This window comes from Neofelis nebulosa, chromosome 1 (assembly GCF_028018385.1).
Source record: "Neofelis nebulosa isolate mNeoNeb1 chromosome 1, mNeoNeb1.pri, whole genome shotgun sequence".
In the NCBI taxonomy this organism is placed as follows: Eukaryota; Metazoa; Chordata; class Mammalia; order Carnivora; family Felidae; genus Neofelis; species Neofelis nebulosa.
Window position 1 is genome coordinate 71485140 of NC_080782.1, and position 14721 is coordinate 71499860.

Here is a 14721-nt window from a genome sequence, read left to right on the forward strand (position 1 = left end):
TTAGTCTTATTCTCTTTCTGTATAAACCTTTATTTTCAGTTCAAACTGAGTAATGCTCAAAGCTCAGTTGTACTGAACTCATAATCTTATCTATCTCTTTGAATCTATTTTTCTTTTGAGTTCTTGTTCTTGGGTGAAATCCTTCAATGTTTGTTTCCGTACAGATTCCACATTCCTTAGAATGGTTAGCAGTATCCCTCTTGGCTTGACTTCCACTTAGCAAATCTTGCTCCTACTATGCCCTTACAAACCTACTGTGCCTTAGCCGAATTCACGTGTAGTTTTCTGGACATGATGTTCACACTTACTTTCCTGCTCAAATTTCTCTTTCCCCTCTTTTCCATCAGGCTCATCTTTTAAGACTTGTTGGTTTATGACAGCTTTATCAGGTAGGTATTCTTATCTCTACATTTTTCATATGAGGAAATTAAAGCTTAGAAAGTTTATCTTTCTCAAGAACTGATCAAATTCCTGTCTTAGAAATTAGAAATTGGGAAAATGAATCCATTCCTCATAGAAAAATTTTATTGTAGACATACAGTAGAGAATCAGTTCCTAATGGAAAAACTTTATTTTTATTTTATCATAGAGCAAGATCAGGAAGAGATCTCCCTCCACACAGGGGAAGGAAATTGTTTTTTTTTTTTTTTAATTATGTATGAGGCTGAGATTGAAGGTGATGGAAAGGAAATAATTGAATATGAGAGGTCGAAACACCATGTGAGGAGAGAGGGTAAGGGCTCTCTTGGTGGCTAGGTCTTTTCATTCTTGTGTTGATAACTGTAAGAGACTTCCTTTCTCTGGAGTTCATTTGAATTGATTTTTGGTTCTTTGTGACCTAAAGGTCCAAATTAAAGCAGACCTGTATATTTGCATATATTTGCTAGCTTAGTTTCAATTAAGTAGAGGAAATCTTGACTGAAAAGTGATTATATTCCAGAAGTGTATTTATGAATTTGATTGGAATCTAGAAAATGGTTTCTCATGAAAACAATTATAAGTGATAATTATATTCTTTAGTTAGTTCATATAGGTTATATCAGGTTGAACTACTCTATATTATTATGTAATAAAAATAGATAACACTATTGAAATATGTTTATTAAAGTAAAGTCAGTGATTCAAATGAAGACTCAAATAGTTTTTCTCAAATGCTGGTACCTGAAGAAAAGCAGATTTAATTAAAGAAGCATAGCGTAGTAGATATAAATTTACATGACAGTTTTGGCTGCTTCATATTTATTTAAAACAACTGTATTGAAGGTGTTTAGTATCCATGACAGATAATTTGTGTTTAAAACTGTAATAAAATGAGAAAGGATGGAGATATATTTCTTTGGTCTGTGAAAGATAGAGGGAAAGGAACATGATACATGATCCCTACCTCCTATGTTAAAAGCATTATTTGTGGGCACCAAATTTCTGTTCATTGGTTCTCAAACTCTTCGGTCTGTGGACCACTTTATACTTTTAAAAGTTATTCAGGACACCAACGAGTTTTTGTTTATGTTGTTATGTCTATTGATATTTTTTGTACTTGAAATTAAAAAAATATTGAATATAGAAACATACATTCCATTAGTCATCAGAGTGATTATGTTATCACAAGGTCATATAGTGTCTGAGAAACTCCACTGTATACTCAGAAAATGAGAGTAGAAAAGGCATTTAACCTGTTAGCCATATTATTAAAATAGTTTTGACTTTATAGCTATCCTGATCAGGTCCTGAGTGAGAAACCCTGGATCAAACTTTGAAGACTGCTCCTGTAGTTATAGTAATTCTGTTTTGAAACTCTTTATTTTAAATGGGAGAAGACTTTAGTCTTCTAAAGTTGATGCAAGAAATAAACCATTTTCAGAATGTGTATATTTTATGTTGAGCAAACTCATCACTCTTAAATTCAGTTATTTTACATAATGAAAGAAAACAATTTGAGTTGACTTTGTATTTAGTTTTAGATTGGAAGACCAAAATATGAAGAAAAAAAAAGATGGATAGTGTTGATTGTAGGTGTGTGTGTGTGTGTGTGTGTGTGTGTGTGTGTGTGTGTGTGTTGGGGAGAAGTGTTTTGGTCAAATGGAATTGAGCTGGTACTGGAAATGTGATCTCTGTGGCTCATCCAATGGTGGTCATTTTGCTCTGTTTTTAGCCATACATTGTGGTTCACTATATGGCTGTTACTTGAGTCCTATACCAGGTAATTTAGAGACCACAGTTAGTAAAGGGAGTATATTTTCAAGCATTCTTATATATGAAAGAATCTCATAATCTTTCTGAGCCTTAGGAAGGATGTTTATATTACGACTTAAGCACTTTTGTGTTGTTACTAACACTAGCTGGATTTGAACCAGGGACTTTAATGTAATGGTGAAGCTGTACAATTTGGTGTACAACTGTTTTTTAAAAAAAGAAAAATTTTTAACATTTATTCATTTTTGAAAGGCAGAGAGAGACAAAGCGCAGATGGGTGAGGGGCAGAGAGAGAGGGAGACACAGAAACAGAAGCAGGCTCCAGGCTCTGAGCTATCAGCACAGAACCCAACGCAGGGCTCGAACTCTCAGACCGTGAGATCATGACCTGAGCTGAAACCGACTGAGCCACCCAGACACCCCTACAACTGTTTTTTTTTTTTTTTTAAAAAGTCGGTAGTATTTGCCCCTTATGTGTTAGGTACTCTATTTAGTAAGTGCATGCAAATCACCTTTTTTTTTTCCCCTTTACATTGAGTTACATGTTAACTTAATTGTAACATTTTTGGCTGAGAGGAATTCTGTGCCTTCCTTTTAAGTAATCTGCACCCCATCTGGGGCTTGAACTATGACCCTGGTTTCAGGAGTCACATGCTCTACTGATTGAGCCAGCCAGGCATCTCAATTCTGTGGCTTTTTTATAAAATAAAAAAAAATTATTTTGAACTATGAATTATCACCAGTTTTTCATTCAGCATAGGTTTTTCTTAAAAAAAAAAAAAAACAAGAACAAATTATATCTACATATGAATTCCATAGAGTACATTGCAAAAAAACCTTAGTGTGTATGTATATATGTATACATATGCCAATGTCTGTGAAACACTTTGAATTAAAATATCCCACAAATTACAAACATACTATTCCTTAAAATATTTAAATATAGTAAATATCACTTAAATTGAAATACTGCAGGGGCGCCTGGGTGGCGCAGTCGGTTAAGCGTCCGACTTCAGCCAGGTCACGATCTCGCGGTCCGTGAGTTCGAGCCCCGCGTCAGGCTCTGGGCTGATGGCTCGGAGCCTGGAGCCTGTTTCCGATTCTGTGTCTCCCTCTCTCTCTGACCCACCCCCGTTCATGCTCTGTCTCTCTCTGTCCCAAAAATAAATGAAAAACGTTGAAAAAAAAAAAAAAAGAAATACTGCATATATTTCCTAAATGGTTCAATTAGGTTTAGGCGTTTTGATGAGGAAAATTATTATCTTAATTATAGTTGCTTCTTTAGAAGAAAGTTTTCAGGTTTTGTGTGTAGAATTACGTTTTCTAAGTATCTTAATTTTTCAATGCCTCTCTGAGGCCTAGGCAATGATGAGCTAACTCACTTTTTTAAAAGGGCTAATTTGGAAGTGATTATTTCTTCAGGCTAAAGATTTGTTTGGAGAGTCTTGTAACAACTTAACTGAGTAGAGTCAGGAAGCAATCTGGATTTCTAACTTTCTTTTTGAGACTCTATTTGAAGTAATTATTCCAAAAACAAAGATGAACCCTCCGCTCACTTTTTTTAGGGAAATTACTCAATGACATTGTATTGATATAATTCATTTTTGAAGTATTTTTGACTAGTGATGACTTTATATTCATTTAGGAGTAATCATTAGACTATCTTTGTCTATTTTAGTGTAAACTTTTGTTTTTCCTTGGATGTGTCAATTTAGTTACATTGATGACATCTGTATTTTCAGCTAAATTAGCCTTGACCAACTGCTTTATTGATTGGTCCAAATTTGTGGCATGTTTTTCAGAAAGACTTATGATGGGTTGGCGCACAGAAATGTCATATTTCAATCACGACATGAGAAATGGTTGGATTGCCTGTTCTACTAGGAGGTATTCTTAAAATTAGTTATCCTGTTATATCAATACTTATATCTCCCATTAAGAATGAGAAATATTTAGATTTTGTTATTACCAGTTTATTTATAAATTCATAGAAATTATCATTCGAGGAATTAATGTGCCAAACTTCTTTGGATTCTGAATTTTTTACTCTTCTTCTAAATAGGAAAATATGTCTCTGAGTAAATAATAACCTACTCTGTTGATACTGATAACTTATAGTTGATATAATTGACTATAACTGATAACTCCATTTATGCTGATAACTGTAATTTTCCAGGAATAATGAAGCTTTATCACTTAGCATCGATGCAAGAATAAGTTATTATTTCTCCAGCTTTTAATTTTTTTTCTTAAGACTAGATCTACAGAATTACAAATAAAAACAAAAATATAAAACTTACCTCAATTAAATTTCCATTATATAAAGATAGTAGTTAACATAGTATTTAAATCTTTGTCCATGAGAAATGTGACTTCAAGTGCTGTGTAAGAAAGATGTCAGAATCTTGCAGCATAGGTAAACTGTAGTAACTGTGTGCTAAAAGAAATGTAGTAAAATTACTGGCTTAAAATTGTTTTGTAATTCAGATGGTGCCAACAGTTCTTCATGAAAAGGTGACTTGTTTTAAAAATTCCATTTACTAATATGCATTTTAAAGCTTTTAAACTCATTTTAGGTTTTTATCACTTAATTTATCTATATAAATATGTGCCTCCTCCATTTTGAGAGTAGTTGATAGAAAACCGAGCAACAAAATAAAGCCAAAGGTCTCAGAATTAACAAGTGGTAGAAATAACAACTCAGAGATCCTTGAGTTTTATTTGTACTGTTTCTTACATTCAGTAGACAAAAATGCAGTGAAAAGGTATAATTAAAATGCTACAGTGGTTACTTTATGAATCAGTTTCATTTCATAGAAAAAAACCTTTAGTAGGTATGTTGCTTTTTATTATGTTTATGTATACAGATACTTTACTACAGTCTATAATCTAATTATAGACTATATTTTAAGCTATTATTTTAAACTATAAACATATTTAAACATACATATATTCTTTGATATACATTTTATTTTCCTAACTGTGATCTTTAATTATAAATCATTTTGAGTCAACAATATTTTGGAACTAGCAGAATTCTACCCTTATATATATAAAACAATTCCATGTAGGCCTTCATTACATAAATTCTAGGTAATAAAAATGTAGCCAGAAATACACATCTTTATTTTTTTCTTTTCTCTTTGTTGCTTTGTGTGTGTGTGTGTGTGTGTGTGTGTGTGTGTGTGTAAAAGAAGCTAAGTGACTTATTTCATACTAACGAATAATTTTTAGGTCTAGGAGCTGCCCTCTAGGTTTTCTCAAATTGCTACCATAGCAAAATAAAACTAAGTAAAACTCCATAGAATGAATACATCTTTTCTGTATATAGAACATTGTTAAACATATTTACTTTATAGTAAAAATCTCCATATGGAGATAATTAAGTAATATAAAAGAATCAGGTCTTTTATAGCCATTAATTTTTAACAACTGCCCTATAATACAGTAGGTAATTTGGTCTGCACATTTAATTAAAACCATTATCTTTCTTTTTGGACACATTTATTGTACAATTCCAAAAGTTGTACATGAAAAAAATTGTGAATCTATTTGTCTCTAAATTAGGCCACTTTGAACAAGTAGGGGAAAGAGAGTGTGTCTCTGTGTAAAGAATTATTCATTTTAGATTTTTGAATAGTAAAGTGTATATTAAATTATTTTAGTTATGTCACTAAAATTTCTTGAGCCAGAGGTATAAAAATGAAACCATGTACTCTAATCATTAGCAGAACCAGTGATTAGTTTAAAACATTTTTTGAAAATTTCAAATGAGAGTCTGAAATGTAACCATTTATTTCTGGCTTTAGAAACTATAGATTGTACAAACTTGGAACTGTAATCAAAATTCCCTGTGAGAATGGACACATTACTTTTGAGCTCTAAGAAATTCATTTTCTGAAACCTTTAAGTTTAGGGTCTAAATTTGCACATTTAGGTTCATTTACCCATCATTTTAGATGTTCTGGGAAGAAATATCTAATGATTTTTCCATGACATCTACCCTTTTTTGCAGATTCTCGACTGACATTTTATCGTGTTATTGTGTTCCACGCTATTTAGTTCCTTCTGGAGCCTTCCGAATTTCACATGCACTACTTTCATCAGCTTCTGCAGAGTGGATAACTTACCTAGGGACCCAGGTCTTGCTGGACAAGCAGGCAATTGTGAACAGGGACAGACTGGCCTTTTTTTTTTTTTTTTTTGACTTAAATTTTTATATTTCTTGCATTTTAAAGTATAGATACTCATTTTGGCAATTTATTGAAAAGTAAAGCCAGTGAGTTTTCTGTAGGAAATCCATATCTTTATCTGAAGTGGAAAGATTGTGTAGAAGTGAGCCTAACTACCTGCTGGCTTTTCTTTCCATATTCAGTAACTTTTACATTGTAACTGAAACATTTTTCTATCTCTAAACTAAGTATATCTTTGTTTTCTGGTACATATTTCTGTAATGTAAACATGCTTGTGTAGATATGAAGAAAACAATGAGAAGCTGTTCTGTATGCACAAAATATGGTGTCTTGTGGGGGTTTACTAAGGAGTAGAAGGGAGGGATTTATTTGAGGAGCTTTAAACTAGTTGCAAACTGGGAATTTATCTTGTATATCATAAAGGTATAATTCTGCCATCAGTTTAAAAGAAAAACAAGATTTTGGTAGACTCTTGACTAAATGACTTTAACAATGTTAGAGAATTCTAAAAACTGGTATAAATCAGACTGCTGTAGAATAGCAGCAAAAAATTGGGGCTACTTTTTCGATGTGTACTCATTATAATTAGGTGTCTCTATTGGCAGTTAGGTAACAGGAAAATTTGATATGTTGTATTGTAATGAAATAAGGGCACTTTATAAAACTGAAAGTTAATTTTAAATATTGTTTAGCTCAGCCAGCCAGAATTTTGATTTTGATGTGGATGTGGAAGAGTCACCTTATAAAGTGCAAGAATAAATATATATATTTTTAAATGTTAAAGTATGAAGTTTAAATTTTTTTGCTGCTTTTTGAAAATATGTAAGAACTAAATTAGGTTTTTGATTAATGACTAGTTAATAACAGGGAATAAATAAGCATGATTCTAAAAATCAAATAGAATGAATTAAGAATTGTTAAGACTTATGACGCTTTAAAATTCTGTATGAGAAAATAGTGTATTATCAAGGGATGAATTGTGTTTTGTGTTGATCGGGAGCTTTGCTATTTTTAAAAATTTATTTCTATTTTCTGCAATTATAACATTGTTTCCCATCTCTCAGACTGAATTTGAACTGATTTCTTCTTAACACCATTAAGCAACTTAGTAATCAGTGGCATTTAATTTTTGTAAAGCAAAACTTAGGGCTTTGGGTGCTTCCAATAAAACTAAAAAGCCATTGGGGCGCCTGGGTGGCGCAGTCGGTTAAGCGTCCGACTTCAGCCAGGTCACGATCTCGCGGTCCGTGAGTTCGAGCCCCGCGTCAGGCTCTGGGCTGATGGCTCGGAGCCTGGAGCCTGTTTCCGATTCTGTGTCTCCCTCTCTCTCTGCCCCTCCCCCGTTCATGCTCTGTCTCTCTCTGTCCCAAAAATAAATAAAAAAAAAACGTTGAAAAAAAAAAAAAAAAGAAAAAAAAAAAACTAAAAAGCCATTGAAATTGTTTTGTTTGGATTTTAGTTTAAATCTATGTCTATCCTGCTTTATAGCTCTCCCTTTGACTAATAGATTAGCAGTGCCTTTTTCTGTGCACAGGTTTTATGCAAAAAAGTAAATTTTCTTAAAGTCTTCTATCCTTCTTTTTGACATTCAGTAGCCAAATACTTTTTGCCTTATCTTTACATTAAATAGCAAGAACAGTGTAGCTTGAATAGATTAAAGATTATTGTGTTGGAGTATTTTTTATCATATAATGCTATTAGGTTTTGCAGAATTTCTATAGTACTCTGTTTCTCCCATTAGAAGAAGAAAGAATTAGTTGTATAATAGATAAATTTAAAATTGTATAATAGAAGCCCTAATTGGGTATTTGTGGAAATGCAAGACTGAAATTGTTTTATCATTCTTCTGGTAAGAAGTAAAGGCATTGCTTTTGGTGAGAATGGCACTTAGAGTTAGAATTCAGCCAGACAATTGGGGGTTCAACTGTTTTTACGAATAAAGAATATAATGGCCTATAGAAACCTAAATTTTCAGAAATATACTGATTTCTGGCTTAGCTGAATTTCTTAGTTTTGTTTGTGTGTTTGTTTTTGTTTTTAAAGCTATCTTTCCAGCAAAGGATAGAATGTTAAATACTTAGAATTCTGAAGCATGATTTGGTATGAAATGACCTAAAATTATTTTTTAATTTGGTTAATTTTTTAAAGTATATTTCTGAGTTGCTTAACATTTTTTTTTTTGCAGTATTCAATGTTAATTTTGAAAAGAAATGTTTCAGCAAAATTTTAAAACTGTTTTAGCACTCTTCTGTAGATGAATGGGCAGTCAGTGTCAGTCTTAAAATTCTTTTGCAAGGTAACCAAAATTATTTTTCTCTGTGCAATAGAAACAGTTAAAATAATGTTTATGCACTGGGTTTTCTCCTGATGTTTGAGTTTTTAAAATTGCCACATAGTCTGAAAATGATTTCATTGTGCTGGAAACGCTTTGGGGAAGATTTATTTTCTTTGTAAGTGGAAATTGAGCACCACCTGTTGGTCAAATATATGTATTTTCATTTGTGATTTCAGCAAAAATATTTTGTTGTTAAGTAATTACATTTCTTAACAACAGAGGTCTTATATAATTCTGTCGCAGTATAGATTTATGTCTAAAAACTGTATTTCATAAAGTTCACCCGAATGCCTTTATTATTACAGATTATAAAATGATCCATTTTTATCGTCTTTACTGTATAAGTAAGTTTTCCTAACTTTATTGCTATATTCTGCTGAATTATATGTTACCCTCTTAAGGAAGTGGATGGTCTTAACCCTCTGTGTACCTATTAAGTTATTAAAAGAAATAATTATTTTATTTGCCTTATGTGGAAACTACCAAATTGAGGAAGGACAGTTTGACGTTTCCTATGTTATCTTTGCATTAGCTGAATGCTGCTGGATTTAATGTTTTAGAAAAAGAAATCCTTTTCTATTTGATTTTCTTTCTTAGTAACAGTTTGAAGTAAAAAGAAAGTAAGAATTCTTACACTAGAAAAAGCAATTACTGTTTTTATTGCAGCTTTTAAAATAATTTTACACTGTCATGTTGAATGTTTTATTTTGCTTGAAATGCATACTTATAACTCAAGTAGACATTAATAAAGCAAATTACTAATTTTAAAATGTTAATTTTAATAATTGATATGAATACGAATGTTAATAAAACTACTCAGAGCAAAGCAAAAAAGGTCTGAAGTGACATTTGATACTCTCAGAGATGTGAAAACTATATTTTCATTAAGACTAGTTGCAGAAGGCAACTGTGGTACTTCTTTCAGTACTGACATCAAAGTGAGTGCTACAGCTGTATCAAAGTCTTAACCCCTCATACATTAATAATGTACAGTAAATAAATCAGTCCTTTTGGGTTTTAGGGAGGTTGATCTTTTTATTTTAGGTTATACTTTCCAAGAAGAAATTCCATGCTTAGTGTTAGATGTATTTTTGCCAAGAAAACAGTATAAATACAGCCAAAAGAAATGTTTAAGAAATTTACGTTGGTATTTTTTATATATCATAACTGAAAGTAACTGACTTTTTATATAAACATTAAGACTAGTAGTGTCAGCTATATTAGATTATTTCAAATCATGAATCATACCCCAATTCCCCTCAACTCCTGTTGTTTTTTCCTATATCCCTTTAATGTTATCACTTCTTGCTAGTTTTCCAAGCTAGAAACTTCAGAGTCAGTCCTGTCTCATCTTCCCCATCAAACTCAGTTTCTAAGCACTGGCAAAGACTCTTCATTCTCTTCTCCATACTACTGCTCTGCTTCAGTCTTCCTCATTCCTCTGACTATTCCAGTAGCTACCTAATTTTATTGTTTTTAATCTCTTTTCTATTTCATCTTATCTTCAATAGCACTGAGACATTTTTTGTTTTGTTTTTCTACTAAAACACTTGGCTGGTCACATTAAAATTATTCTTTAGATCTCAATTGCCTACTATGCAATCAAATCTAAATTCCTTCAGATGGCATTTTACTGGGACCTTAGAATCAGGTTCCAATCTACTGCCTTGCTTTTTCCTCTTCCCTTTCCCACCCACTGAAACCAAATGTCCTCTCCTTTGTGAACAGTCTTTTGAAGAATTTAATTATACTAATTTGAGCTCTACCAGCAATTGGATCATATTACTAGAAGGTCTTTTATTACTGAAAGAGTTGTTAGTTTATACTGGTATAAACAGTTACGAAGTCCCTGAAACCGGTGACTATGTGGTTTTGTTTGTTTGTTTGAATTTTGAATTTTAAGTCCCAGGCATAGTCCTTGGCACACAAGAGGCTATAAACTTAAAGAGTTTGTCTACTTTGTCTCCTAGAGCAATTTACTTAATTACTCAGTCCCTAAATGTATTTACATGTGTAATGTGCTTAGAACAGTGCCTGATACATAATAAAGGCTCAATAAATGTTAACATTTACAAAACAAAATAAACCATTTAATATATTCAAAATTGGGGGAAGTACACAAATTTGAAGCAATTATTTAAAGATGTTTTTGTAGTAAAATACCACATTTTAAAGCTAATTTAAAATCTTGACTATATGAAAACCATTGTAACTGAGTAATGAATGGTTTAAAGTTTTAGTGAGTTTGCTATTTAGAGTTTAATAAAATATGTGGACATATACAAATAACTGCTTAATCTTGTCTTAAAGTTGTCATATTATGTTAAAGTAATATCACTCTAAACTATTTACCAAAATGTTTTTTACAGCTACAGAGAAATATTGTTAAGAAGATAAATAAAAAAATTGACACCTTTTTTTTTAGGTAGACTTTTAAATTAAAAGATGAAGACCTAGCATAGGTTCCCCCCACCTCCAAAGTCTGGATTATAGTAATATTAGTAGAAGGTTTTAAAAGACAACTGTGGAATGTTTGAAATAAGTCATTCTATCACAAGGCTTATGGCAGAAATAGACTTCCTTGTGACTTGACAGTCTTAGCTTTACTAGTGTTTTTGGTTGTTTGTTTGTTTTTACTTTCTTCCATCCTTAATGACTTGATGAATTTCCTCATCATTTCCAGCCAAGTTCAAAGTAAATATTTCCCTGATTTTCTTTCCATGGTTTTGGAGGGAGGATAGATGGGTACATAAGGAAATGTCAATTTTTTTATAATATATGATGTTATAGTAAAATTTTATTTCTTTAGTTAGAAATCTTTATTTACCATTTGGCATTGGGAGATAAAGGTTAAAAACATCCATTGGGAAATAGGCCTCCGAATCTAGACAGTTCTCCTCAAAAATTCATAAAAGCATTCATAATGAATGAGAATCACTGAGTAATGTTAATATTAGCTTAGATAGTAAACGCAAGGTATTTTTAAGGAGTTTACAACTTCTTAGAATTATAAAAGGTGTTTTTTCAGACAATGGGGTAAAAAGAAATTTGATTCTTTGTGGGGTTGGATCTTATATTTTGTAATCTAGTATCATTAACATATTGCATAACTTTAAAATATCTTGATATGTATCATTTTCTTTCTGTGAATGCTTATGTTGGAAACAAGTATACCTTTGACAGTCTGTGTTTAATATTATGTGTGTCTGCTTTGAATTTTTTTCTTTTTTGATTGACATACATTACTCCTGAGTGAGATGCTTACTGTTGATAATATTCTTAAATAATTTGTGCAGTCTACAATTAATAATTTAACTGCAAATGGCTTTCTGTTGACTCTTTGTATGTTATTTCATCTTATGATTATAAAAGATGCCATAATTTAGTAAATTAATTTATTTGGGGAATTTAATTAAACATTCAAGGATGAATACAGTCTGAAGACTTATAATCTTAAATTTTATTTTATTGCTTAGTAAATCGTATATTATTCCCTAAGAGTTGTGTATTCAGAATAACATAGGGATGTTAAAACTTAGAAGAAACAAATATTTTAAAATTATTTTCTAGGAATAAAATGATACATCTTTCCTTACTTGAAAATATCTTTTAATTATTGATTTAGTTTTCACAGTTTTGTTTAGGTCAGAAAGCTTTCAGTATTTCTTAAATGAATAAGCCACTTAATATTAGCGTGAAATATTTCAATTTTATATTTTTATATTCAATATATAACCCATATTAATATGTAGCATTTCACTTTATAATGAAAATTTCTCATTGTAAGATGTAACTGTTATTCCTACCAAGAAATATTTTAATTTTAAAATATCAGTAATGACAATATTTTCAAAATAATAAGCTAATAGAAATACAATGCGTATTCAACAAATACTTCGGTGTCTAATAAACACTATGATTTAAGTTGGGGTATTTCTTTTTTTAAATTTTTTTAAATGTTTATTTATTTTAAAGACAGAGGGAGACAGAGCACGAGCAGGGGAGGGGCAGAGAGAGAGGGAGATGCAGAATCTGAAACAGGCTCCAGGCTCTGAGCTGTCAGCACAGAGCCTGACGCACGGCTTGAACTCACAAACCGTGAGATCATGACCTGAGCCAAAGTCAGACGCTTAGCCGACTTAGCCACCCAGGCACCCCTAAGTTGGGATATTTGTTAATGAAATATTATTTAGGAAGAGAAAAACATAATAGAGAATTAAAATGCAGTGTTATACGTGCTATAAGAAGTGGTACAAAAGGAACTTGGAGCAGTGCTTAAGTCTTTTTAAGGATTCAGGGAAGGTTTTTGTGAGATTATTTTGCTTCAGCTCATTTACAAGGAATTGAAGAATATTTCCAGGTGGTATTAGAAAATAAAGAAGGGGTTTGAAGTTGAGGGAGCAGTATGTGCAGAGGTGTGGGGACATTTAGAGAGCAGGGCTTGAAAGAGGGGGCTGTGGACCATGAGGCTGACTAGAGATATAGTCTATAAAACTTTTTGGGACGTTATGCTAATAATTTTGGATATTATCCTGGAGGCATTGGTGAGGCATTAAAGAATTTTAACCAGGAGAGGTACATGTACCCATTTACATTTTGAAAGATTATTCTGGTCATACTATGGAGGATGAGGGAAGAAAGGGCAATTTAGGAAATTACTGCAGTACAGGAAAGAGAGTGCCTGAACTAAGTGGCAGTGAGAGTAGAAAAGCAGGGTATTAAGGAGTTAGAGTCAGCCAGCAGGTCTTAATGATTAATTGGTTGTTGAGGTTCACAATGTTTTGTTTGTTTGTTTGTTTGTTTGTTTGTTTTGAGTACTCAAGGACAGGTATCTAGTTTGAACTACTACCCAGTGACATTGGGACTAATGGAAAGAGGACATAGTTTTGACATAGGGTTGGACTTTAGTAGTAAGCATGCCGTTTTTGAGATGTGAGAGAACGCTAGCTTAGGTACGTCCAAATATCTGGAGCCCAAGAGATAGAAATTTGGAAGTTAGCCAAACTGGTCCCAAACTCATTTTGTTGATTGTTTTTTAGCTTGTTAATGACTCTCTAAGAAAAACAGCAAAAGAGTAAGGAGAATTTAGAAATTGGGTCAGAGAAATTTTGGGAAAAGAAATGTCTGTGTATAGTCTATTTTGGATTTTAAGGGAACTATCTGGGATTTGTTTCTCCTGCCAGTAAATTCAGTTCCCTGCCACCATCTATCTCATGTGATCGGTGAAGTTGTCTTAAGGGAAAGGAGAGTGGATAATGACCCAGTTGTTCTGGATACCTACAAATTTAGGGGATGCCTAACTTTTTAGTGTACATTTAACTCGCGTGGGCACAATATCTGCTTTTTTGTTGTTGTATGTGTCAATGTTTCTTTCAGTTGGTATGGCAAATAGGGAGTTGACAGAATAAAATCACTAAAGTGAGCAAGAATAATTGTTTTGATGCCATTATTTATTTCAAAATTGCAGAAGTAGATCTAATCCAGTATTTAATCCAACATTTTATATGTATTGTATATAATTTTGGATGCTGTGTTATTTCCAGGACAGTTTATATCCGTGCTTTAGTTATTTTAAATGAAGTTGCATATGAGTTATGAATCTTTTATTTGGACTTTTGAAGTTGCAGTATTTTGTGTATCATGGAAATATTTTTGTTAATTTTTAAATTGTGATATGTATACACATAGGAAAACAAGATTAAACGTATTGTATTGTCTTATATACTTGAGATTGCTAAATATTCCATAAATTTACCGAACATAACTTAAACACCATTTATAATAACAGATCCCAAAAATAAATACCAGGGACCAAATTCAACAAAAGATGTACAAGACCTCTATGGAAAAAATTACCCAACTTTATTGAAAGATGTAAGATCTAAATAAATGGAGATACCACGTTTTTGGATGGGAATACAAGAATAGAAATTCTCCCGAAATGAAACCATTAAGTTCAATACAATTTTGATCGAAATCCCAACTAGTAGCTTTTTTCAG

General features: G+C 32.1%; 1 protein-coding gene and 1 long non-coding RNA gene across 5 annotated transcripts in view; both read left to right on the top strand.

Moving 5' to 3' along the window:
• The window catches only part of FBXL17 (F-box and leucine rich repeat protein 17), a 507842-nt gene that overhangs the window by 88880 nt on the left and 404241 nt on the right, over window positions 1-14721 (top strand). The gene's annotated exons all lie outside the window — the stretch shown is intronic.
• LOC131509560 (uncharacterized) lies at window positions 402-6231 on the top strand. The gene is made up of 3 exons (XR_009260574.1): window positions 402-2200; window positions 3996-4080; window positions 6209-6231. It is a non-coding gene; the product is annotated as an uncharacterized LOC131509560 (long non-coding RNA).